General features: G+C 35.7%; 1 protein-coding gene and 2 long non-coding RNA genes across 4 annotated transcripts in view; 1 reads left to right on the top strand and 2 right to left on the bottom strand.

Moving 5' to 3' along the window:
* The window catches only part of LOC127876766 (uncharacterized), a 332,105-nt gene that overhangs the window by 135,943 nt on the left and 169,758 nt on the right, over positions 1–26,404 (top strand). The window lies entirely within an intron of this gene.
* On the bottom strand, positions 8,198–11,329 carry LOC127876795 (uncharacterized). Of its 2 annotated transcripts, none has more exons than XR_008048082.1 (3): positions 10,779–11,329; positions 9,546–10,385; positions 8,198–8,338 (listed from the first exon to the last, which is right to left on the bottom strand). It is a non-coding gene; the product is annotated as an uncharacterized LOC127876795 (long non-coding RNA). The 2 variants fall into 2 exon arrangements; XR_008048081.1 differs by lacking the exon at positions 8,198–8,338 and adding an exon at positions 8,611–8,996.
* Positions 20,616–26,064, bottom strand: LOC127876805 (uncharacterized). Its single transcript, XR_008048092.1, has 2 exons — positions 22,285–26,064; positions 20,616–22,145 (listed from the first exon to the last, which is right to left on the bottom strand). It is a non-coding gene; the product is annotated as an uncharacterized LOC127876805 (long non-coding RNA).

Genomic DNA, 26,404 nt, shown 5'->3' with positions numbered 1-26,404 from the left:
TGCACAAGGCTTACCATTTAAACAGATTGTCAAAAATCGATTGTTGTAGAATGTTATTGTTTGTACAACACTACAAGAAATGCACCATTTTTTATCATTCATCAAAATTTATAAAACAAAAAATGATGTGTCAATTACAGAGCAAGTGATGAATTTATTGACTAACAAATCAAAGTTTGCTTGGTTGAAAATGAACTTCAATAAATTTGAAATTGAACTTAAGGTGAACAGGTTAAATATTGACATGCTATTCAAGTTAGCAAGCTTTCCCAAAAGTAACATAACAAAATTGACTACATTTACATTAACAATTCCAAATATTTATGTATAACATAGATGACCACTATTAAATTTGGGTCACTAGGTTAAAGGTCAAGGTCACATAAAGTGTGACTATAATTTCATATCAAGAATTTGTCAACAAATTGACTAAAAGGCTTGATACTTCCCATATGCATTGGCCTTGGACAGTAGATGACCTCTATTTCAGTGGCTTATTGTTACATATACTACTCAAAATTTGCTAAGGATCACTTTTTATAGTACGTGTAATTTCGAAATTCACCTCTAGCTAGATTCAGCCAGCGTCACGAATCAATGATAAATCAAAACATAACAAGGGCTGTTTGTAAAACATGCATGCCCCCCATAGGGGCTGTCAGTTGTAGTGGCAGCCATTGTGTGAATATGTTTTTTGTCACTGTGACCTTGACCTTTGACCTAGTGATCTAAATATAAATAGGGGTCATCTGCCAGTCATGATCAATGTACCTATGACGTTTCATGATCCTAGGCCTAATTATTCTTGAGTTATCATCTGGAAACCATTTTACTATTTTGAGTCACTGTGACCTTAACCTTTGTCCTAAAAAATAAATATGGGTCATTTGCCAGTCATGATCAATATTCCTATTAAGTTTCATCATCCTAGGCGCAAGCATTCTTGAGTAATCATCTGGAAACCATTTAACTGTTTCGAGTCACTGTGACCTTGACCTTTGACCTAGTGACCTAAAAATCAATAGGGGTCATCTGCCAGTCATGATCAATGTACCTATGAAGTTCATAGGCCTAAGCATTCTTGAGTTATTATCCGGAAACCATTTAACTATTTCGAGTCACTGTGACCTTGACCTTTGTCCTAGTGACCTGAAACTCTATAGGGGTCATCTGCCAGTCATGATCAATGAACCTATGAAGTTTCATGATCCTAGACCAAAGCATTCTTGAGTTATCATCCCGAAACCATTTTACTATTTCAAGTCACTATGACCTTTACCTTTGACCTAGCGACCTGAAAATCAATAGGGGTCATCTGACAGTCATGATCAATCATGTACCTATGAAGTTTCATGATCCTAGGCCTAAGCATACTTGAGTTATCATCCGGAAACCATCTGGTGGACGGACCGACAGACCAACCGACCGACATGTGCAAAACAATATACTCTTCTTCGAAGGGGGGCATAAAAATAAAAACAAAAACACAAAATATAATACCAAAACCTGCAAAATAACAATTTAAATTAAATTACATTGAAGATAATGTGAAAATACATAGTGATCCTTAACAAATTTTGAGTTGTATAGGTACAGGCTATAGCTAATGAACATACTCAATGATTACATAACATAGATGCAGACAGCCCACACAAGAAAATGACAGTGTATTCAAATATTTATAACATTATAACACCTATTCACACTAATATAATTAATTGTTATGGTTAATTTTGTTTGCAAAAACATTCTGTGTCAAGGCCCTGTTTTTGGGGCATTTGTCTCCGACTTTGTTGTCCCCTACTGGTGAAACCGGATGGGACTTATGGTTTGCGTCTGTCTGTGAGTCTGTCTGTCTGTCACACTTTTCTGGATCCAGCAATAACTTTAAAACTTCTTCATAATTTTTCATAAAACATGGACAGATGGCAATATGGAGCTTATGCACGTCATTTCATTATGATCCTATGTCAAGAAATCTGGTTGCAATGCCAACACATAGTATAGAAATATTGCTGAAAATGGTGGATACTGCAATAACTTTAAGTTATAAATATTTTTTCATGAAACTTGAAACATGGATAGATGGCAATATGTTTAACGTATTTTGTCGAGATTTATATACAAATTGCCAACATTTTAGAATATTTCCCTTTTGTATGGCATATTAATCCTCATCTGAACATTCTTGTGGATCATCATATGATCCATTTCTTGTTTGTCCATAGTACAGTCTACACATAACATCAGTGACCCTATTGCTAAATTCTTCTTTAGTTATTCTATTTAATGGAGAACCATGGATATTTGGAATACCTTGGCAAATACGTCCCTCTGTCCGTTGAAAAGGCTTTAGTTTTCTTAGAGTTTTGGCAATGACTGCTTCATCCTTTAAAGATTTAGAACATGAATGTTTGCTGCTTTGCTTTTTCAATGAAAGAGAATTGTCAATCTTGGAGCAAATCTCAGCAATAACATCAGCTGACCTTGTTGCTCTCAATATTGCCTGGTCTGTTTTGTTAGCACCTAGAGCTCTTATAAGATCTTTCTGATTTCTTACTGAATTTTCCTGCACAAGATCACTTTCAATGTTCTTGCCAATACCACCTCGCAGATTTGCAAATGCGCCTTCTAAAACACGGACTCTGTCTAAAGGACTCAATAAAAACTCACATTTCATAACAAAGTCTAGACATTCCTCAAAGTATTTTGATAACTTTGAATGAGACAAGAAGAACTGCATCATGTACATGACAGAAGGCACAATTCTTTGAAAGTCTCCCTCCCGTACAACATCCTCAAAGTTCAACAAAAGGACAACCCAGTGACAAAGATTAGAACAATATTTGAATACACTGTCATTTTCTTGTGCATCTGCATCAGTACAGTTTTTCAAATATCCAAACTCTGCAATAAATTTTTCCATCATTTCAAATATTTGAATGCGCCTATCTGAAAGATTTTTTTTCATAATGGGCATGTTTTTGGTTGGTTCCGACTCAACATTTTCCATACCAAAATATTGAAGGAACTGCTCAGTAACCATAGCTGTTCCGACAAGATACAGGAATTCATGGTGTGCCTTGAAGCCTCCCTTCACCTTTCCGTTGATATCTGTGCGCTGCAGATTGGACTTGAAATAATAGAGCGTACCAGGCTGGCGTACACTAGAGGCACTGTACAGTGCTTTGAAGCATTTCTAAAAAGTTAATTAAAAACAATAGTTTAACACGCATTAAATCCTTACATGTATAAGCTGTTCTTAAAATCATGTGATTATTCTCTTATGTTAAAGTAACCAACGTAACCGTTCATAAATATCTTTGGGTGAAATGAATATGAGATATCAAACACGCATGAATTAAATTCTTCATGTCAAAATGAGGTTGATCGCTACCCCAGGCAATACTATGGTAAATGCATTTTTTTCATAACTAGTTTTTTTTAATTATAAGATGTGTTTTTTTAATGTTAATTGGGAAAGAAATGAAAAAGTACATAAGTATTGTAACTGATTTTGAATAATTTTCTCAGAACAATACTATGACAAGTGCACATAATTTTAATAACAATGACTGCAGGAACATTTTGAAAATTAAGTTATTTTCATTTATTATCTAATACTTTTAAACAAAAACGTTAAAGAAATTTATGTTTTGTCTCATTTTAGATAATATCCATAAATAAAAAAATACAAATATAGTTGATTTTTTATGTATGACATTGGCCCAGGCAGATGCAGACGTTTGGGAGAATGAAATAGTTACAATATGTTTCCAGGTTGAGCAAATGAAACTTAAGTGTCAAACCTCCAAAAAATCTTGCTTTGTGTGCCACAACTCAATTACAAATGGGTGCAGGTCCTCAAATCGCTTGTTGGGTGTAGTAGCCAATGCACGGAGGTTTTTGGCTTCTTCAAGCCGAACTCTTGTCAATTGGTCTCCACCAACGGTGACACCAAACTTGTGAAGAACATCCTCTGAGCCTTAAAATAATAAAATTTTGACCTCACAGAACTGACCTTTAACCACCACAAGAACTGTCTTCAGAGGATGACTCATGATGGTGTTTTGACATTTGAGATAAGGACCATGTATGAGTCATAATTACTGATGATACTTTGCCTAAGATATATTTCACATATTTGTCAAGTTATTTCCATTGATGTCTGACAAATATATGGACCAGATTATTATCTATTAATAATTAATATATAAGTCTTAGTGTGACCCTGACCTTTATTATAAGACAAGAAATATTAACAAGAGCACCGCCTTGCGGGTGCAGAGCGCTCATCTATTTTCTTTTTAAAGGTGAAGGGACTCTCAATTTCAATCACATGGGCAGGAGGGGTGGCGTGAAGAGGGGTGTATATTGTGGGGGTGTGGTCATTTATTACATTATCTTCCAAAAATGCGGGAAAAAAAATGCCAAAAAAAAAATTGCGGGGGTGGTGGGTGGGGGGAGGGGATTCTTGGGTGCCATGGTTGGACGGTATTGCAAAAATAAAATAATAAAATAAATGGGGGGATGGTTTGGGTGGAGTCTATTGTGGTATATCATGTAAGAGTAGTTTTGTCAAGTATCAATCAAATCTAATCATAAATAATGAAGTTATGGCAATTTTAGCAAAATTTAATAATTTTACCTTGAGAGTCAAGGTCATTCAAAGGTCGAGGCTAAATTTAACTTGCCAGGTACAGTAACCTCATGATAGCATGAAAGTATTTGAAGTTTGAAAGCAATAGCCTTGATACTTAAGAAGTAAAGTGGATCGAAACACACAATTTAACCATATATTCAAAGTTACTAAGTCAAAAAAGGGTCATTATTCTGTAAAAATGACAACCAGAGTTATGCAACTTGTCCTTTTACTGTCCCCTTATGATAGTTTGCGAGTGTTCCAAGTATGAAAGCAATATCTATGATACTTTAGGGGTACAGTGGACTAAAACACAAAACTTAACCAAATTTTCAAAGTATAAAGGGCCCATAATTACGTCCAAATGCCAGTCAGAGTTACATCACTTTGCCTGCACAGTCCCCTTATGATAGTTAATAAGTGTTGCAAGTATGAAAGCAATAGCTTTGATACTTAAGGAATAAAATGGACTTAAACACATAACTTAACCAAAATTTTCAATTTTCTAAAAATAAAAAGGGCACATAATTCTGTCAAAATGCACGCCAGAGTTATCTAACTTTGCCTGCCCTGTCCCCTAATGATAGGCAGTAAGTGTACCAAGTTTGAATGCAATAGCATTGATACTTTTTGAAAAAAGTGGACCTAAATGCAAAACTTAACCGGACGCCGACGCCAAGGTGATGACAATAGCTCATAATTTTTTTTCAAAAAATAGATGAGCTAAAAAGGAAGACAATTCAAGTATTAAAGGGCCTATATTTATGTTTCTTGTACACTGCACTTCATCTCAATAAGATCTATCCATATATGAAGTTACATTTAAAAAAATCATATAGTTTAATAGTTATACTCCGGACAAAGAAAAGGATGCCAAAACACATGGTTTATCATAAAATAAGTATGTTTTTCAAAAAGGCATATAAAAAACAAAATTTACTACCAAAAGCCTTGTGATAATAATCACTGAGAACTGCCTCATAAGTGTCCAGAATGTCAACACAATCTTCATGTTTGGCTTCGTTTTTCATCATAATTGGCAGCTGGAATATGTCTGACTTCAGACTCATTTCATGCTGATATGGGTGGTGAATGTGATCTGGCAATACATTTGCCATCCAAGAGAAAGCTTTTAGCTCACAAAGAATTCTTCCTTTAACAAAAAAACACAACAACATTTGTTATCACTGTCAACATCTTTAAAACAAAATAATAAAATTGTATTTAAATCAAACCATAAATAACAAAGATATAAAGATGACCCACAATTGTGACATACATACTGACTGACAGACCGATAGACAGTTTAAACAAGAGCTGTCACCATTGGATGATATATGTCCCTTATAAACACTTTGATAGAAGTCAAAAATGAAATTGCTTTCTGAAGCGACAAAGAAGTTATGAGCATTTTTCGAAACCTAATCGCAAAGTGTGACGGACAGACGGCTGGACAGTATGATCACCATATGCCCTCCTTCAGGGGCATAAAAAAAAAATGCCTCCCTTCAGGTGCATAAAAAGCATGATATTGTGATTTCATGACAAATTGCTTAGCCAAAAATACAGTTTTTTTCATATAAAAGAGCTATGTACTATCATTTTAAACATATTTGATAAGTATTCTGGAATCTTCTAAAAAAAATCCTAATATAATTTTGTCTGTGCTCCAAAAATGGAAAATGAAATGAATTGCTTAGAATATTATTTACATCTGCATAGAAGTATACCAAAAACACAAATAATTACAAGACAACTGCCAAGCAATATATGTCCACTACCGACTCCACCATTGTCAGATTAAAAAAATAATAATTTTGCCATAGCAACCAGATTTTTTGACGTATGAACAAAATGAAATGACGTGCATAATGCCCACATTGCCATATATCCATTTGACTAAAAAGATAGTGGACAGATTACCAAGTATTACAGAGTAGCTGTTCACAAGCGTACTCCGGTAATTGCCACTCAGGAGAAACATTTCTGCATTCAGATCTGTCAGTGGTGTTCGAGTGGGCACCAAACTGTATTTATCTGGACTGGCAATCTGTAACAGATGCATTTTGTAAGTTCACGGCTAATAATCATGTATGATCAACAGTAATTTCCTTCAATACTTTTGGAATGGGTACCAGTACAAGTCAAAATTGGTATAACAATTCGTTAAATTGATTTCTCCTGCCAAATGCAGGTAATGTTCATGGCATTAATTCACATAAGACATTTATAATACAACTCTTTTGATGCATTTTTTTTTTATTTAATTATGTTACATAACATAAAACTCAGTCCAAACTTGCTGGATTTTTATCTGAATGAACAGGATATATACACAATGTAATTATGGTACAAAGTAATCCGGCTACTGTACCCTGTTGAACAGTACATTAGAGGCAAACAGATGAAGGTCTCTATTTGACTTCTCTAGAGATTGCTGGCCTGTTTTAATGTACATATCCAAGTTGCCACCAGTTATCTTGACTAATGGGGACTTCTGCAATCGGCTTACGATGCCCTTGTCCATGATACTGCTGGCTTCATCCAACAACCGCAGCTTAGTTGTTGTGGACATGGTAACACCAAGGCGGTTGAATCTTGTTAACGCCTGTACATTCAATGCAATATAATAAAATGCAATATCCAATTCCTATCAACAAAACAGAGCTATCAAGTGCTTTATTATCATAATGTGCAGTGAACTATATTTTGCAATACTCTGCCCTTCTTAGTACAATTTAGTGACGTCACTGAATTGTACCAACATAAGACGTTGTTTTCATTCATAAATATTTTGCAAATGACGTCACTTTCATTGAAAACAACAATCGTAGAAAATATATGACCTCACGTTTATTGATGCTACTGAAAAACCTGACATAACATAAATGTTTTCTTAATTACCGTACGTTTCTTAACAAAAAACATTATTTGCAGGCGTGGTTATGTCACTTATCACAAAATAAACAATTTGTTGATTCATTACATTTATAAACATGCTACATTTATTACATTTCTTTTAGAGCAGGCTTTTGCACGTGCATTTTACTGCAATTATTCCTCTCTTTTTTTATTCGGAACTATTTTCGAAACATTAAGCTCTGCCCATAGTTTATTGCAGAATAACCCACACTTGATTTATTTCTTTGTCTATAGAAATAAGTCGCGTGCCATGTTAGAATAGTATATAAATTCAAGGAAAACATGTTGGCCCCACAGCACAGCTACTTTTTACTCTAGTGAAATTATGGAAAAATCTTAGTAAAGATTCACCAGATGGCGTTCAATGCCATATTTTTAAGCTCTAGGCCTTTCTGAGATTTTAAAAGATTTCACTATGAACATATAAGGAAAACACATTTGCTCCTGAGGTTTACAAATAGTAGGAGTTATCGTGTTGAGGAATGCACCAAAACGTCCATTGGCAAAGGCTGGTAACAATAGCTCACTCTTAGCACTTTGTGCTCAGGTGAATAACAAAGAATGCATTTATAAATTTTTATCAAAACACTTACTGAATCTTCCAGATGACCTTTTATGGCCACAATGGTGGTAATCCTATGCCATGCCGACAACTTGTCAGAATGTGCGTTCATTAGCACTGCATATGCTGTAGCTACAGGGGCCATTTTTGTCCCTTGCAGCTCCTTGCCCCCAGTAGCAATGGTTGCCATGATACGAAACAAGAATGGAAGTCTGTAACATAAAAGCTATAAGATGTGAAAAAGATTGGCAGTTAAACACCCACTGCTGCTATCCTTATTGTTCTTCTGCTTCCACTAATAATTTAATATCAACAGAAGTTTTGGTAACATTTCTTTTAGTTCAATATTGCAATTGTTCTGAAAAATTAGCACACAGGATGATGTTCATGCTAAATGTCTTATTTCAAAATCTTGCGGTTTCAGAGAAGATTTTTTAAGTATTTACTTAGTCAGCATTATGTAAAAAAGTGAAACCAAGGGCAATTATATAAATATATAAAAATAAATCATTAAATAAAAAAATTAATTAATTAAAAATAAATAAATTGGGCTAATTTTGACCCCAGGTCAATTATTTGATCAATCTTTGTAGAGGCCAAATAAACAATGTTTAAACCAAATATCTCAGGGTAAGCCTGTGGTTTAAGTGCAGATTTTTTTAGTTTTAACTACATACATACAGGGAAAATAACATTGGGCCCCTCTGCACATTTGGCCCCAGGCTCGTAATTTGAACAATCTTTGTAGAGGCCCACTAGACATTAGTTCATGCCAAAAAAGTTAACTAGCGCACATTACACATGCACAGACAGACGACAGACAACACTGTATCCAAAATGATCCTCATGAGCGCTATGTGCTCAGGTGAGCTACAAATAAAATAGGTACAGAAGTATGCAAATATGTAAAAATAACAATTGTAGGAAGTAGCAGAGGACTTCCTATTGCCATTCTGATTAAAATGTCATGCATAAAACTGTGCATATCCCCAATACCAATAGCTCATAGAGCTATTCTCACTATAAGGTAAGCTCACATGGCAATCAATGTAGTTTACCCTGACCATATAGTGGTGTGTTCAGCTTGACAGTAAAACATGAAATGTCTTAATCCTATTACATGTACTTTGATTGCATAAACTTGAGCTCTTCATTTTTACATTTAAAGAGCATGATTTTCCAATCACTATTTAAAAAAAAATAATCATCAAATATCATGTCATAGCAAATGATAAAGTTTTAAGGCAAAATTAAACTAGGTATTAGGATTGGGAAGTTTGAAACAAATGTAATAGCTTTCAGGTATAAAAGATCTTTCATGCTTTTTGTGCAATAAATCACCCAAAATAACAGGATGAATAGATTTTATCTAATATAATTCATGCTTAACATTAATTGAAAATTTTAATATTTGTTTACCTTTCTGACATTTCACTAATGATCTCCTTGATCAGATGTTCTCCATTCTCAAACAAGCTTTCAATGCTGCGATATCGAATAAGAACACTAGACAAGGCAACATTTCTGGATGAAAGTAGGAAAACCTCATCCTCGATCTCCTTCAAAATCAGATCCTGAACAGCTTTTCGTAGCACCTAATTATAAACATAATATTCTTTTATCAAATCTAAATTTAAGTATTATGTCACTTATAAAAATTTGATATAAGACAAAATGTTCATAATGACAAACAAACTCAAGACATGACTAATTCTAAAATCCACTCATTATATGAATACTATAGTATTATTACATGTTAAAACTCTTACTAAATTAATTTCTTTATCATTAATTTATTGTTATTAGAAAATAAAACAACAAAATATTGCATGCATCATCTTAAGCCCCTACTGGGATATGAACCCAGATCTCTCTCCATTTGGATGGAAAGTATTCTCTCTTGAAACACAAGGGCAGAAATGAAGAATTCAGCAATTTTTGGCTGTCATATATTACACTTTTAAAATATTTACGAGAAAAATAGACTTATTGCATAAAACAAAGACCTATAGATAACTATATGTTATCTATAGGTCTTTGTATAAAATATGTAAATACAATCATTATATTTCAAAGTTTGGAACTTTTTAGGTAAATTATTTGTATATTTATGCCAGGTTTAATTCATATTAAACTCATTTAGGAGGATAAAATATTTTTTTTAGTTTTGACAAGATTCTTGTCACTGAGCCCATTTCAGAGGTGTATGGTGAAGAAGGGACGAGAACTCTGCTTGTTTGCAATGTTTTCTGGAACTGTCTGAAAACAATGAACAAACCATGGACAATAACAGATGAATACTCATGCATAATAATACTAAACAGTAAACTTATAAAGAATCATGCATTTCAACATAAATTTTAGATGCAATTATTTAAACTTATAATGCAACCCATTGTTTTAGTAATACTGGTAGTTTCTAATACCCTTCCTTATGTGTTATTATCACTATAATATGGTTGATTTAATATACATAATACAGTCATAATAATAACAATTCTTATCATACTGGCACTAGTGTGATCGAAAATGTCTGGTGTTTTAAATTCATATTGAATTATTTCCATGGCATAACAACATTGATAAGGGTAAGTAACGCCTATTATGAGTTGCATTATCGGGTCTTTTTTGTAACACCATAAGGACGCTTACAGAATTTGACTGAATATCAGCAACTACGGTCTCATCTTCTACTGGGTGACAATATTGAAATCTTTTAGATGGTGTATTTAAACGAACATTCAAGGGTCTTGAATAATGATGATCGTCATTACTTTTTTCTTCATCATCAAGTACAGTTTCTGATTCAGACTCACTTTCAGGTCCCAAATTTGTTTTCGGAGCCTTTACAGTTTTTTGTAACTGGGGAGTAATTGGACTGCTAGCCCCACGCTTTTCTGCGTTTTGAACGCCTTCATTAATGCTAAGTTTTTCTTTTATTAATTGTACAAATTCAAAAGAAGAGTTTATTTTCAGATGGCAAGACTTGCAGACACCAGACCTTTTATCAATACAACGTTGAACATCGACTTGTACCAAACATGAAATTTTACTAATTAATGAAGATGAGTGAATTCCACTATATAAATTAAAATGCTGGGTTTTGCTACACAATAAACACGGATTTTTCACAATGTTCGTCTGCGTCTCCGCCATTTTTGTTATTATTGTCCTGTTGTTGTTGTATGTAGATCACGTGATATTTGTGGTGGCAGTGGTTAATGACTGGGCGAATGCCCAAGGGAAGTAAGGGTGTCATTGTATTCAATATAGATATGACACAAATAACGGTACCAATAGATATTACACGTCAATCAAATGAGGATTGATACAATAAATATTGTTTACAAAGATATTGTATACGGATGAAGGATTCTTATTAGAAATCAGATATTATGATAAAATTAGTCAGCATATGTATGCGTTTAAAAATTTAAATCTCAAGTTTTTAATCTATTACGGGAACTATTTTGCGTTTGCTTCAAACACGAGTCGAGAAGGCCACAGGTACAAACGGTCTATGGACGCTTAATTACCGGTTAACGTTAACAGAAGGATATGATTTCCGTTAGCGAATTTGTAAAAATATAAAATAAATGTGTATAAATTATACTCAAACGTTAAAAGTTTTTTTCCGAGCGAGTATCATACGTTGTCAAGTATAAGGCGTGTGGATGAGTGCAACGATACACTACGGAGCATGTAACAAATATGTGGTGCTATATTATTCGATAGCGCGCAATAGTATTGTGAATAAATTCTACTGAGATATGCAACATTGTCTTTCTTTGAGCGAGAGTCAACCTTTGTCAAGTTAAAGGTATGTGAAGGAGCTATACAATGCGCTTCAGAGCAAAAACAACACATGCGCCATGTCTATTTGGAGTTATATGTGCCGAAACCATGAATCGTGCACTTTTTGGAAATAATTGAACAGCGTTTATGGCAATATATGTGTATAAATTATACTAAAACGCGCAACGTTGTCTGTCCCCGAGCGGGTATAATCCATTGTCAAGTCTGAGGCATGTGATTGAGTGCAACAATACACAACGGGGCATTAGCAGAATATGTCCAACATCTTTTGGTGTTATATGTTGCGATATATATAGCGCGCAATGTGCAATATCTGGTTGGAATTACATGACCATGCTGCAAAGGCAATGCATATGTACACATTTTGCTTCGATGTCCAACGATGTCTTGCTCTCTGCCAGTATTTACCACTGTTAAGTTAAAGGCTTGTAAATAACTCACATAACACGCCTCGGCGCAAAAACAACGCACGTGTAATATCTATTTGGAGTACTTTTTCAATTGCACGGGTGAATGGCACAGAATGTGCATAATCTAGTTGGGATTTCCTGACCAGGGTGTATCGGACATATGCTAGGCGTGTGATTCCGTAAAATATTTCATTTCGGACCATTCACACCACCTGTGCTCTATCGGACTGGACTTGATTTTTTCCATAGTACAGAAAGTGCTATATCTATTTTGAGTTCTATTTATCCTCAAACGCGCAACGGTGTCTGTCCACGAGCGGGTACAAACCATCGTGCAGTCTGAGGCATGTGAATGAGTGCAACAATACGCTGCGGGGCATTAACAGAATATGGGCAACATCTTTTTGGTGTTATATGTTGCGATATATATAGCGCGCAATGTGCAATATCTAGTTGGAATTACATGACCATGGTGCAAAGGCAGAGCATATGTACACATTTTGCTTCGATGTCCAACGATGTCTTGCTCTCTGCCAGTATTTACCACTGTAAAGTTAAAGGCTTGTAAATAACTCACACAACACGCCTTGGCGCAAAAACAACGCACGTGTAATATCTATTTGGAGTACTTTTTTCAATTGCACGGGTGAATGGCACATAATGTGCATAATCTAGTTGGGATTTCCTGACCAGGGTGTATCGGACATATGCTAGGCGTGTGATTCCGTAAAATATTTCATTTCGGACCATTCACACCACCTGTGCTCTATCGGATTGGACTTGATTTTTTCCATAGTACAGAAAGTGCTATATCTATTTTGAGTTCTATTTATCCTCAAACGCGCAACGGTGTCTGTCCACGAGCGGGTATAAACCATCGTGCAGTCTGAGGCATGTGAATAAGTGCAACAATACGCTGCGGGGCATTAACAGAATATGGGCAGCATCTTTTTTGGTGTTACATGTTGCGGTATATATAGCGCGCAATGTGCAATATCTGGTTGGAATTACATGACCATGGTGCAAAGGCAATGCATATGTACACATTTTGCTTCGATGTCCAACGATGTCTTGCTCTCTGCCAGTATTTGCCACTGTTAAGTTAAAGGCTTGTAAATAACTCACACAACACGCCTCGGCGCAAAAACAACGCACGTGTTATATCTATTTGGAGTACTATTTTCAATTGCACGGGTGAATGGCACAGAATGTGCATAATCTAGTTGGGATTTCCTGACCAGGGTGTATCGGACATATGCTAGGCGTGTGATTCCGTAAAATATTTCATTTCGGACCATTCACACCACCTGTGCTCTATCGGACTGGACTTGATTTTTTCCATAGTACAGAAAGTGCTATATCTATTTTGAGTTCTATTTATCCTCAAACGCGCAACGGTGTCTGTCCACGAGCGGGTAAAAACCATCGTGCAGTCTGAGGCATGTGAATGAGTGCAACAATACGCTGCGGGGCATTAACAGAATATGGGCAACATCTTTTTTGGTGTTATATGTTGCGATATATATAGCGCGCAATGTGCAATATCTAGTTGGAATTACATGACCATGCTGCAAAGGCAGTGCATATGTACACATTTTGCTTCGATGTCCAACGATGTCTTGCTCTCTGCCAGTATTTACCACTGTAAAGTTAAAGGCTTGTAAATAACTCACACAACACGCCTTGGCGCAAAAACAACGCACGTGTAATATCTATTTGGAGTACTATTTTCAATTGCACGGGTGAAAGGCACAGAATGTGCATAATCTAGTTGGGATTTCCTGACCAGGGTGTATCGGACATATGCTAGGCGTGTGATTCCGTAAAATATTTCATTTCGGACAATTCACACCACCTGTGCTCTATCGGATTGGACTTGATTTTTTCCATAGTACAGAAAGTGCTATAACTATTTTGAGTTCTCTTTATCCTCAAACGCGCAACGGTGTCTGTCCACGAGCGGGTAAAAACCATCGTGCAGTCTGAGGCATGTGAATAAGTGCAACAATACGCTGCGGGGCATTAACAGAATATGGGCAACATCTTTTTTGGTGTTATATGTTGCGGTATATATAGCGCGCAATGTGCAATATCTAGTTGGAATTACATGACCATGGTGCAAAGGCAATGCATATGTACACATTTTGCTTCGATGTCCAACGATGTCTTGCTCTCTGCCAGTATTTACCACTGTAAAGTTAAAGGCTTGTAAATAACTCACACAACACGCCTCGGTGCAAAAACAACGCACGTGTTATATCTATTTGGAGTAATATTTTCAATTGCACGGGTGAATGGCACAGAATGTGCATAATCTAGTTGGGATTTCCTGACCAGGGTGTATCGGACATATGCTAGGCGTGTGATTCCGTAAAATATTTCATTTCGGACCATTCACACCACCTGTGCTCTATCGGATTGGACTTGATTTTTTTCCATAGTACAGAAAGTGCTATATCTATTTTGAGTTCTATTTATCCTCAAACGCGCAACGGTGTCTGTCCACGAGCGGGTATAAACCATCATGCAGTCTGAGGCATGTGAATGAGTGCAACAATACGCTGCGGGGCATTAACAGAATATGGGCAACATCTTTTTGGTGTTATATGTTGCGATATATATAGCGCGCAATGTGCAATATCTGGTTGGAATTACATGACCATGGTGCAAAGGCAATGCATATGTACACACTTTGCTTCGATGTCCAACGATGTCTTGCTCTCTGCCAGTATTTACCACTGTTAAGTTAAAGGCTTGTAAATAACTCACACAACACGCCTCTGTGCAAAAACAACGCACGTGTAATATCTATTTGGAGTACTATTTTCAATTGCACGGGTGAATGGCACAGAATGTGCATAATCTAGTTGGGATTTCCTGACCAGGGTGTATCGGACATATGCTAGGCGTGTGATTCCGTAAAATATTTCATTTTGGACCATTCACACCACCTGTGCTCTATCGGACTGGACTTGATTTTTTCCATAGTACAGAAAGTGCTATATCTATTTTGAGTTCTATTTATCCTCAAACGCGCAACGGTGTCTGTCCACGAGCGGGTAAAAACCATCGTGCAGTCTGAGGCATGTGAATAAGTGCAACAATACGCTGCGGGGCATTAACAGAATATGGGCAACATCTTTTTTGGTGTTATATGTTGCGATATATATAGCGCGCAATGTGCAATATCTAGTTGGAATTACATGACCATGCTGCAAAGGCAGTGCATATGTACACATTTTGCTTCGATGTCCAACGATGTCTTGCTCTCTGCCAGTATTTACCACTGTAAAGTTAAAGGCTTGTAAATAACTCACACAACACGCCTTGGCGCAAAAACAACGCACGTGTAATATCTATTTGGAGTACTATTTTCAATTGCACGGGTGAATGGCACATAATGTGCATAATCTAGTTGGGATTTCCTGACCAGGGTGTATCGGACATATGCTAGGCGTGTGATTCCGTAAAATATTTCATTTCGGACCATTCACACCACCTGTGCTCTATCGGATTGGACTTGATTTTTTCCATAGTAGGGTACAGAAAGTGCTATATCTATTTTGAGTTCTATTTATCCTCAAACGCGCAACGGTGTCTGTCCACGAGCGGGTATAAACCATCATGCAGTCTGAGGCATGTGAATGAGTGCAACAATACGCTGCGGGGCATTAACAGAATATGGGCAACATCTTTTTGGTGTTATATGTTGCGATATATATAGCGCGCAATGTGCAATATCTGGTTGGAATTACATGACCATGGTGCAAAGGCAATGCATATGTACACATTTTGCTTCGATGTCCAACGATGTCTTGCTCTCTGCCAGTATTTACCACTGTAAAGTTAAAGGCTTGTAAATAACTCACACAACACGCCTCGGTGCAAAAACAACGCACGTGTAATATCTATTTGGAGTACTATTTTCAATTGCACGGGTGAATGGCACAGAATGTGCATAATCTAGTTGGGATTTCCTGAACAGGGTGTATCGGACATATGCTAGGCTCACCAGATTCGCTGAGTACTTTTGAGAATCTCGCCACACAATAATCATTACTGTCAAAGCTATTACAATCGATATCATCGATAATACTGTTTAACATTTGTGAATTTGAGATTAATTTTTGTCGAAATTCGTCACGATTCTGATCCAACCAACTAATACGTGTTGTACTAGATTCATTTAACACTTCCCGATAATGCAGTATTACACTTGATATTAAATAGCAGTGGACCATGATCTGACCATACTGAATAAGAGTCAACGTTAAAACGTGTTATAAGATTAAAGTTTTCTTCACGTGGTAACACGTATTCAATGACACTAGAACCCCGTGGATCCATGAACTTAAAAGCTCCTAAACTATCATTGTTTAACCTACCGTTAGCTATCCTCGATGAGAGCGATATGCACATGTCAAGCTTCTTACCCAAACAATTAGTTTTTGATTCCATTGAATTCCGGGTAAGTTGAGAGTCACTTGCGTAAGACTGGTCATTTATGGGATTAATTGTGAGGTCCCAAACAATAAAATCTCGCTTATTTCCTACTCGAGCGTTCCAATCGCCGGCTAAAAAAACTTTGCCATTTGTTTGAAATTGATTTATATTTTTTGTGAAATATCAAATAAATTAACATTTCAAATATTATTAATAGGAAATAGCTAATGCCAGATGTACACACTAGCCAGGGAAATATCGTCCGTTAAACTAAAAAAGTACCTTATCTAATTTAAACCACGCAATAGCATCATGATAACTTTTTACAAAAGAAATTCCCTCGCAAAGGATTGCTAAACATTAATTGCTATTCCGCCACTACATCGTTTAGATTTTTTATTCTGAAATTCCCTGTTAAAAAGTTAACATTCATGACCAACGATGTCATAAGAAGAATAGTTATTTGGCCATGTTTCAAACAATAAAATAATTATAAAATTTACGAATATAGTTTACAAAGTCGTCATCACTAAGTTAAATATTTGTAAGTTCCTGAACGTTCCAAGAGAGTAATTTTATGTTAGCCTCCGGAAGCCCCTACTTGCTGCTACCGCTGCTACCGCTGCTATTATTCGTTGTTGCGCTGTCAGGGTGTCATAGCTGAGACAAGCATTTCTTGCCATCAGCGCGAGCTTTCCGGAAGGCAGGCATTAAGCTTCTGCGTCGGTCGGCAATGTCCTTTGGAAACTGTTCACTCACATTAGTAATTGGTTTTCCTAAGGTTCCGGCTAGATTTTTGCACGTTTTCTCGGTCATTGACTAGTGAGAGTTTGGCGCCAATTGAACGTGGATGTGATCGGTTCCCGCCAATACGATGTACTCGCTCAAAACCAGGTATGTATATATACTAATATACATACCTGCTCAAATAATTTTTGTAGGTTTTCAGTCATAAAAGAACGAAGTATTCGTTAAGTATCGTCGGGGTTTCAGACGGACGGTAACTTATGCCGATGATTATTAAATTGTTTCGCATTGATGCGCCTGCATGTAATTTTAAGGACTGCGTTAATTCTGATTTATGTTGTTATTTTGGAATGGCGCTCTGTGATTCTGCCACTGCGAGTTTAAGCAGCGAAACGTTGTCCGCGATCTTATGCAGCTTTTCAGTTAGAATTGTGTTGGTGTCTGGTACAACATTCCAAAGTTTGCACAGATCTGACTCTACACCATTTACTTTTTTCTCAAGTTTCTCTAATGTTTCTTACTTTTTGTTTATGACCGAAAATTTAATGTTCATCGCCTTTTCCATGGATACTATGAAACTCTTATTACAGAGTTGGTGGGTGGCTGACCTGTGATATGATGCGTCTCTCTGTTCCATTTCCGGCCTCTCCTGCACTTGGTGCGAACACCGAGTTATCCATGACAGGGTCACTGAATAACACGGAATGAGCAACATGGATAGCGTCACTCACTTTGCAATTAACACTGCCTATTTCCCTCACTACACTCTTTGTTGACTCTTTCGACCCACCAGAAATACCCTTGTTTTTGGCAATACCCTTGTTTTGGGCAGCTATCTTCTGTTCATTTTTAGTTGGTCGCGTTAGCGGCCGAATGAATTTACAGACCATGTTTTGCAATCAGTATGTGCTTGGAAGCCTAAGCTACGCTAACGCTAAGAAGCGCAACTCACTATGCTAGGAACGATTACAGCTGCCTATCTGCACTGCAGACGACATATGCTAAGGAGCGTCTGTTCTACTATACTGCAGTGACTGTATTTACCAGCTTGTAAGATGTAATTGGCCAGTCTAGTGGTTATCATTGAAATATGTACATATCGGCTGCTTTCAGGGAAAACGGTGCTTAATGCATGTTAAACAAGATTAGCCTGTGCACACTGATGAGCCTGTGGAATGCGCACAAGCTAATCAAGGACGACAACAGCGAACTATTTCAGTGCCTTCGGCGCTTTGATTTGGTCCATTGCTACTACTAGAGTTGTTACTACTGTTTTTACGTTTTTGTGCTTTTCCCATGGACTGTTCTGTAAAATAAGCTGATAATTTCAATACGCTTGTTTGAATCTAGAGGTGTGTAAGTGCAAAAATTATACGCAATGTGCGACGTTGCCTCTCCCAGGGCGAGTATGATGATTCGTGAATGAGTGCGATCAGAAAATACAACATATCACAATTAATTACATTAAGATGAAAAAAAAACGATACACGGATGCCTGGCACCGCAACATAAGTAATTTGAAAATCAAGTTAAGAATGACGATATCACTGCGTGAACCAAAAACATTGTAATAATTTTTTTTCATTGAATTGTCAACGTTATAAAAATACTTTTTTTATCTTGATATCAGCACCTCGATTATCACATGCGACACACATTACTACTGTGGTTGTTATTTATATCAAGGAGCATTAAAATACGACCATGTATAGCGACGCTATATGGTGGACAAAAACCACTTTGATGATGACATTTAATTTTACATCGATTTTTGTCAAAGTTCAAAAGCAACGTTTATCTGTATCATCATGCGTCTTTCACGAGACATATTATTCACTTGTGGGTATTACTCTCGCCAAGTATTATTAAAATCCCGACCATGTATGGTGTTGTTATTTTGCGGACATGAACCCCGGTGTTGATTCGGACTTATTAGTTATGTTTGCCACAGTGCAAAAACACCATTGGACCTTGATCTTCAGGACTTGACAGAACAGAACAGAACAGTTAATGGAGTAAATCAAGGCCTCCGGCCTATAATACATAGCATAATGACATAATGCAATACAATTTAAGAGTTGTGCCCATGATATATAACACAATAACATCAAAATTAATTATAGTTTCAAAAGTTGTGTAATTTTAAATTTCAAAAGTCGAATGGCAGGCTTGTCGGATCTCCTAAGACATAAGACCCGTTTTCGCAATACGTGGCTCAGTTTTAAAAACACGTCCAATAACATGACGAAAGTATTGACATAAATGAAAAAAGTCTTGATATCAATTACAAAGATTATGAAAAATAAGAGAACAAGTTGGAACTCGGAACTCCTAAGACATAAGACCCGTTTTCGCAATACTTGGCTCAGTTTTAAAAGCACGCCCAATAACATGACAACAGTATTGGTATAAATGAAAAAGAAATGTCTTGATAACAATTACACAGATTATGAAATAAAAGAAGACATCAGCATTACGAGTCTTTTACGCGACAACCATTTATATTGTGTATAGTGAAGTTATTTAGCGTTCACGAACAACTGAAAAACTAAGTATTTTATATTGTTTTTTGTGAAAGTTCAATAGCACCGTTTGAGCTTCACATCAGCATCTTGAGCCTTTTGCGCATCACATCATACTTGTGGCTATTAGTTATGACAAGTATTATAAAAATCCAAACATGTTTAGCAAAGTTATTTAGTGGAAACAAAACACTGTGATGATCACATTGTTACATTGTTTTTTTTTTGTCAAAGTTCCAAAGCACCTTTTTACCTTGACCTTGACATCAGCATCTCGAGTCTTTCACGTGACATATCAAACGACATGTATTGTGTTTTTTTCTTATGCCAATTGTCATTAAAATGGACCATGCACGGCAAAATGATTTATTGGACACCAAACACTGTCATAATTAGGTATTTACATTGATTATTGTCAAAGTTATATAGCACCGTTTGACCTTGACGTCTGGCTGTTGAGTATTTCACATATACTCTTGTGGTTAATACTCATGCCAAGTAATATTTTAATCCGACCATACATAGCAAAATAATTGAGCGGACACGAAACCTTTGCATTTTTTAGAACATAGTTTATTAAACAATCCATCCAGAAAGCCAAAAGCCCAAGTGGACAAATCAAGCATACATGATACAGTGTTTCCACAATACACAGTTTATGATTATACAAAATAAAGTTATGCAAAGAAATAAAATCGTTTGGTCACAACAATGCATACATGAATTATTATACATTATGAGTTATTATACATTACACTAGAACATAAATAATTATCGAAAGTATACATGTAATTAAATATATCCTAAGTGCGTCAGAGTGTATGAGGCTAATAAACTCAATTTAATGCAATATACAAACAAGGGCTGTTTGTAAAACATGCATGCCCCCCATATGGGCTGTCCGTTGTAGTGGCAGCCATTGTGTGTATACGATTTTTGTCACTGTGACCTTGACCTTTGACCTAGTGACCTCAAAATCAATAGGGGTCATCTGCAAGTCATGATCAATCTACCCATGAAGTTTCATGATCCTAGACCCAAGCGTTCTTGAGTTATCGTCTGACAACCACCTGGTGGACGGACCGACCGACAGACCGACATGAGCAAAGCAATATACCCCCTCTTCTTCGAAGAGGAGCATAAATATACTGTAATTTACATTTATTAGGTCTCCATAAGCAAGATGTACTAATAAAAACACTTTGTACTAATCAGAATTTACATAGTTGGTTTTATTATGAATATTCGTATGTTACTAGTACATTTATATATACATCATATGTTTAAGGGTAGTAGAACAGTTTGTGATAGTAACAGGCTTGTAAAAGACTTGTTGACAGATCTTCTAGATTAAAGTCAATTAAAACACATGCATGTAATAATAGCATAAACGTCAGCCCTTACAGTCTACCTATACGAAATGGAAATATAGGCAACCCAAAGGCTCTGGAAACAATGAACTTTGTTAAATGGATGTTATAAATCAGTTCAATTATCTAAATAAACAAACACAACAAAATGCACTGAAAAGACAACGTTTGATATTAATTTATATTCAATATCATTGTATAAACCCTATACAGGTCACCTACGAAATTAACATATACATGGTCCAAAAGTCATGTTGAATGCTATATAAACAATAGTATTTATCAGTACGTTTGATAAGTCTTACATATTGTTTATTAAACAACACACCCAGAAGGCCAAAAGCCCAAGTGGACTCAGTAAGCATACAGTGTTTACAACATAAATAATACATGAATTTACAAAAAAGAAAAAGAAAAAAAAACAACGTTTCATTGCAACAATTCATACATGTTTCATTAACAAGGGCTGTTTGTAAAACATGCATGCCCCCCATATGGGCTCTACGTTGTAGTGACAGCCATTGTGTGAATATGTTTTATGTCACTGTGACCTTTGACCTTGTGACCTGAAAATCAATAGGGGTCATCTGCGAGTCCTGATCAATCTACCTATCAAGTTTCATGATCCTAGGCATAAGCGTTCTTCAGTTATCATCCGGAAACCATGTTACTATTTCGGGTCACCGTGACCTTGACCTTTGACCTAGTGACCTGAAAATCAATAGGGGTCATCTGTGAGTCATGATCAATGTACCTATGAAGTTTCATGATCCTAGGCATAAGCGTTCTTGAGATATCATCCGGAAACCATTTTACTATTTCTGGTCACTATGACCTTTGACCTAGTGACCTCAAAATCAATAGGGGTCATCTGCGAGTCATGATCAATGTTCCTATGAAGTTTCATGATCCTAGGCCCAAGCGTTATTGAGTTATCATCCGGAAACCACCTGGTGGACGGACCGACCGACCGACATGAGCAAAGCAATATACCCCTCTTCTTCGAAGGGGGGCATAAATATAGGTATAATTATATTAATAACCATTGATAGTATATATGTAATTGAATAGGTCGTATTACATCATTTGTAATGGAGCTTAATTATGACAACAAAATATCAAATAAGCATATTGTACATATATTGGGTCTTCACATGACAATTTTCATAATAATAACACGTTTTACTTACCCCGCGTAACAAATTTCGTTTCACGTGATAGCAAACAGTATTTAACTAAATATCAATTATGCTTTTTTCATGCTTGTATCAATTTCATAAGAATTAGCCCTTGCTTGCTACCTTTGCGAAACGAAAATATAGGCAGCTCAAAGGCTCTGCACATAGTACAATATATTATTTAATTAAACTGATATTATGACATTATGACAAGGTGTCTGTAGTTAAACAAACACGAGAAACAAAATGTTTTAACTGATTGCGTTTGATATTAAAAACAAGCATTTCATAAACCTTTAACAGACCACCTACGCAATAAAAAATGTAGATGGTCAAAAGGTCATGTAATATGCTCTATGAAAATATAGATGTTACAAGTACAGTATTTAATGTGACATAATAGTTGTAAATCAGTGCATAACAGTTCTAAAAATGCAGCCATATTGTCGTAGAATACATCTAGGAACAGACACGATACTATAATATAACCTTCATTAAAAAGATAATAATGGCAATTGATTAAATACATTCAAATACAGTTTTGACAGTCCATTAAAGGCGACCGTTCAAACACAAAGACAGATTAAAAAACATGTGAATAAAAACACGTTACATATGCGGTACTATCCCAACAATTAATATGCAGTACATAATAAATGCAATTAAAGTTACAACAAGATATATACTGCACAAAACATTTCAGAATAAATCAAATTGATGACACATGTATTATGCGTTCGAACCTTAAAAGAGTGATAAATATAACAGCTTAATTTTTTTATTAATAGTTCATTATTTGCTGTTATTAGCTCAATAAACTTGTACATGTTTGGTCGTTGTCTGTAATACAATGGAATATATTTTGATCTCAGTTCAGTATATATTGTACATTCAAGAATAAAATGAAACTCATCTTCGAGTTTATTACAAACAGTACACTTTCTTTGATCTAATGGAATTGGTGTAGGTCTAGCCCATCTGCCTGTCTAGATATTTAATCTATGTGATGACATACATAATTTTGATAAATTTACTCGAAACTTGTTGACATTGCATATATTCAGGTACGGTTGAAATTGAAAAACGGAGATATGTTTATAAAAATTTGCCCTAGTAGAAGTATGAAGTCGCTCATTCCAATTCTGTACAAACATGTCGCTCTATCTTTGTCTTACGACTGATACAAACATATTTTCATTTCCAACATCTTGAAAAAACCAAGCATCATAAAATCCCAAATTACTTAGTAGATCCCTTAATAGCGTGCACCAATTTTTCTTGGTAGGATACTCAATACTATCATCTAATAAAGTCAAATAAACTTTTTTGTTAAATTAATTTGCTTAACATAATTCACACAAAACACAAACAGGAAACACTTGCAATTTATCGCACACCCATACACACAAATGCACACACACCGACAAATTAAGTGCTTAAGGTTTGTGTTTTTTTTCCATACAAGCAGAGGTTGTGTTCACAAAACAACATTGATAGATTATCATGTAATATACAGTACATAATTTTATTACACATAAACTTTACAGTTTCTAGTGTTAAACAAAGCGATTATACAAAATACATGAATACATATAGTTTGTCGTTTTTTTTCTAACAGAAATATCATAATTTGGTTATGGATAGACTTGACAGATATTTTAGACAAACATGATAATAGTGTATCTAGCTATATATGGAACTGCTTTAATACCGTATGTTGTTGTATCAGTAAAATAATTCAATATCTGTTTAGAGAACAAAACTTAATACAACTTGAATCACAATAAAATGTTAGTAGTATACAGAATACCTAATTTTTATGTCTACTTAATGTTAATGCAACAACTACCGTAAAAACGCAGTCATAAGTCGAGATTTTTTACCACCAAAATTTGATTAAAAAACCGGCATCGACTTATGAGGTGGTCCATGAAAAAAATAATGAAATTCCATGAAAAAAATAATGAAATTCGATGAAGATTGATCCCCGCGGCAAAAGTTGTTGTTGTTGTATAAAAGAAAATCGTTGATTTACGACTAACAAAACGTCGTATTTTTACTGATACTTACCAATTAATATAATCACAGTTTGCAATTACTCTTGTTTTTATTTTGATAATTTAATCCAAAGTCTTAATGTAAGCAGGTGTTGTTTTTCTACTGTTCATGTAAACAAAGAATCAAGGACATCATTTAAAGTCTCGCGAAAATTAGCAATATGTGTGAATCGACAGTTTGACGTCATCAAAGGAAAGCCGTTTCCTGTCAAGAAGCCATAAAGAACATCTTTCTCGCCGACAAAATTGGATTCCTTTGTTTAGAGAAGCGATATGCTTAACCAATCGCGTGTTTGTAACTCGATTGCAATCGTCCCATTATGCTTGAGCACGTGTATAGCTCCGCCTTTGAAACTGTTTCAGAGAAAAAGGTGGAGTTAGCGGTCTCTTGGGTATGTCAATCATTGTTATAAAAACACGTTTTACCGAGACACTAATCAATTGTTTTGACAGTCAGATTAAAAGTACAGAGATTGGATTACAGTTATAATATTGTTTCATCGGATTAAAAGCGGAAAATAGTTTGTGGATAATTACTAGCGTGGATTATTGAGGTACATCAGCATACAATCGTTACAGAACAGAACATAATTTTATTACACATAAACTTTACAGTTTCTAGTGTTAAACAAAAACAATAATGCAAAATGCTTGAATATAGTAAGTGGATTTAGCAGACATGTTATAAAATAGTTATGAATGAACTTTACAGATAATTGAACAAAACTTGTTTTAAATCACATGTTAACAGTGTATATTGCTACATATGGATGCTTTTCACTCGCGTTATAACCGTTAAGGTGAAACCTTAATTGTATTTTGAAAGAGCATAGAATATAACAGTGTGCATCCAAACCACATAAAATTTAAGAAGCAACGGCACTATTACAAATTATAGTTGAAAGTGTATGAAAATTAAAATATAAACATAATTCTAATTTCGAAATATAACAATAATTATACTTTGTAATATACACAACTATACAACCATTGTTTCATTTAACTGTCATTAATAACAGATACTTACAAATGTTATATGTAAGAGTTTTCAATATACCTAATATGTCAGACTGCCTATTTGGAACACAAAAATAGAATCACACATAATAAAATGTAGTATTTAATTGAATCTCTGTACAAACGAGACAGTTACATGTCATGTCCAAAAGAAATAGAGCATCAGTTACAACCTTTAAAAGAACAGATATTCATTCTACCCAGATACATTCTTAGACATTATTACTACTGAAAAATATTAAGAAATAGATATAAACAAGAGCACCGCCTTGCGGGTGCAGACCGCTCATCTATTTTCTTTTTAAAGGTGAAGGGACTCTCATTTTCAATCACAAAGGAGGGAGGGGTGGAGTGAAGAGGGGTGTATAGCATGGGAATGTGGGGGGGGGGGGGGTTTAACCATTAAAGTAAAATGAAATTTGGTGTGGAGGTGGGGTGGGATAGTGTGAGGGTGTGGTGGTCAATTCGGGTGGGGGGGGGGGGGGGGGAGGATTCTTGGGTGCGATGGTTGGACGGTATTTCAAACATAAAATAAATATGTGTGTTTTTTATCGGTTTCAAAAAAAAAAAATTGGGGGGGGGGGGAGGGGGGGGTATAGTGTGAGGGTGTGGTGGTCATTTGTGAGATGATCTTAAAAAAAAAAAAATAGGGGGGGGGGAGGGCACGGGGGATGGTTTGGGTGGAGTCTATTGTGGTATGTAAGGTAAGAGTAGTTTT

The sequence above is a fragment of the Dreissena polymorpha genome, chromosome 4, assembly GCF_020536995.1.
Source record: "Dreissena polymorpha isolate Duluth1 chromosome 4, UMN_Dpol_1.0, whole genome shotgun sequence".
Lineage (NCBI taxonomy): Eukaryota > Metazoa > Mollusca > Bivalvia > Myida > Dreissenidae > Dreissena > Dreissena polymorpha.
This window is presented reverse-complemented; position numbering and strand designations above follow the sequence as displayed.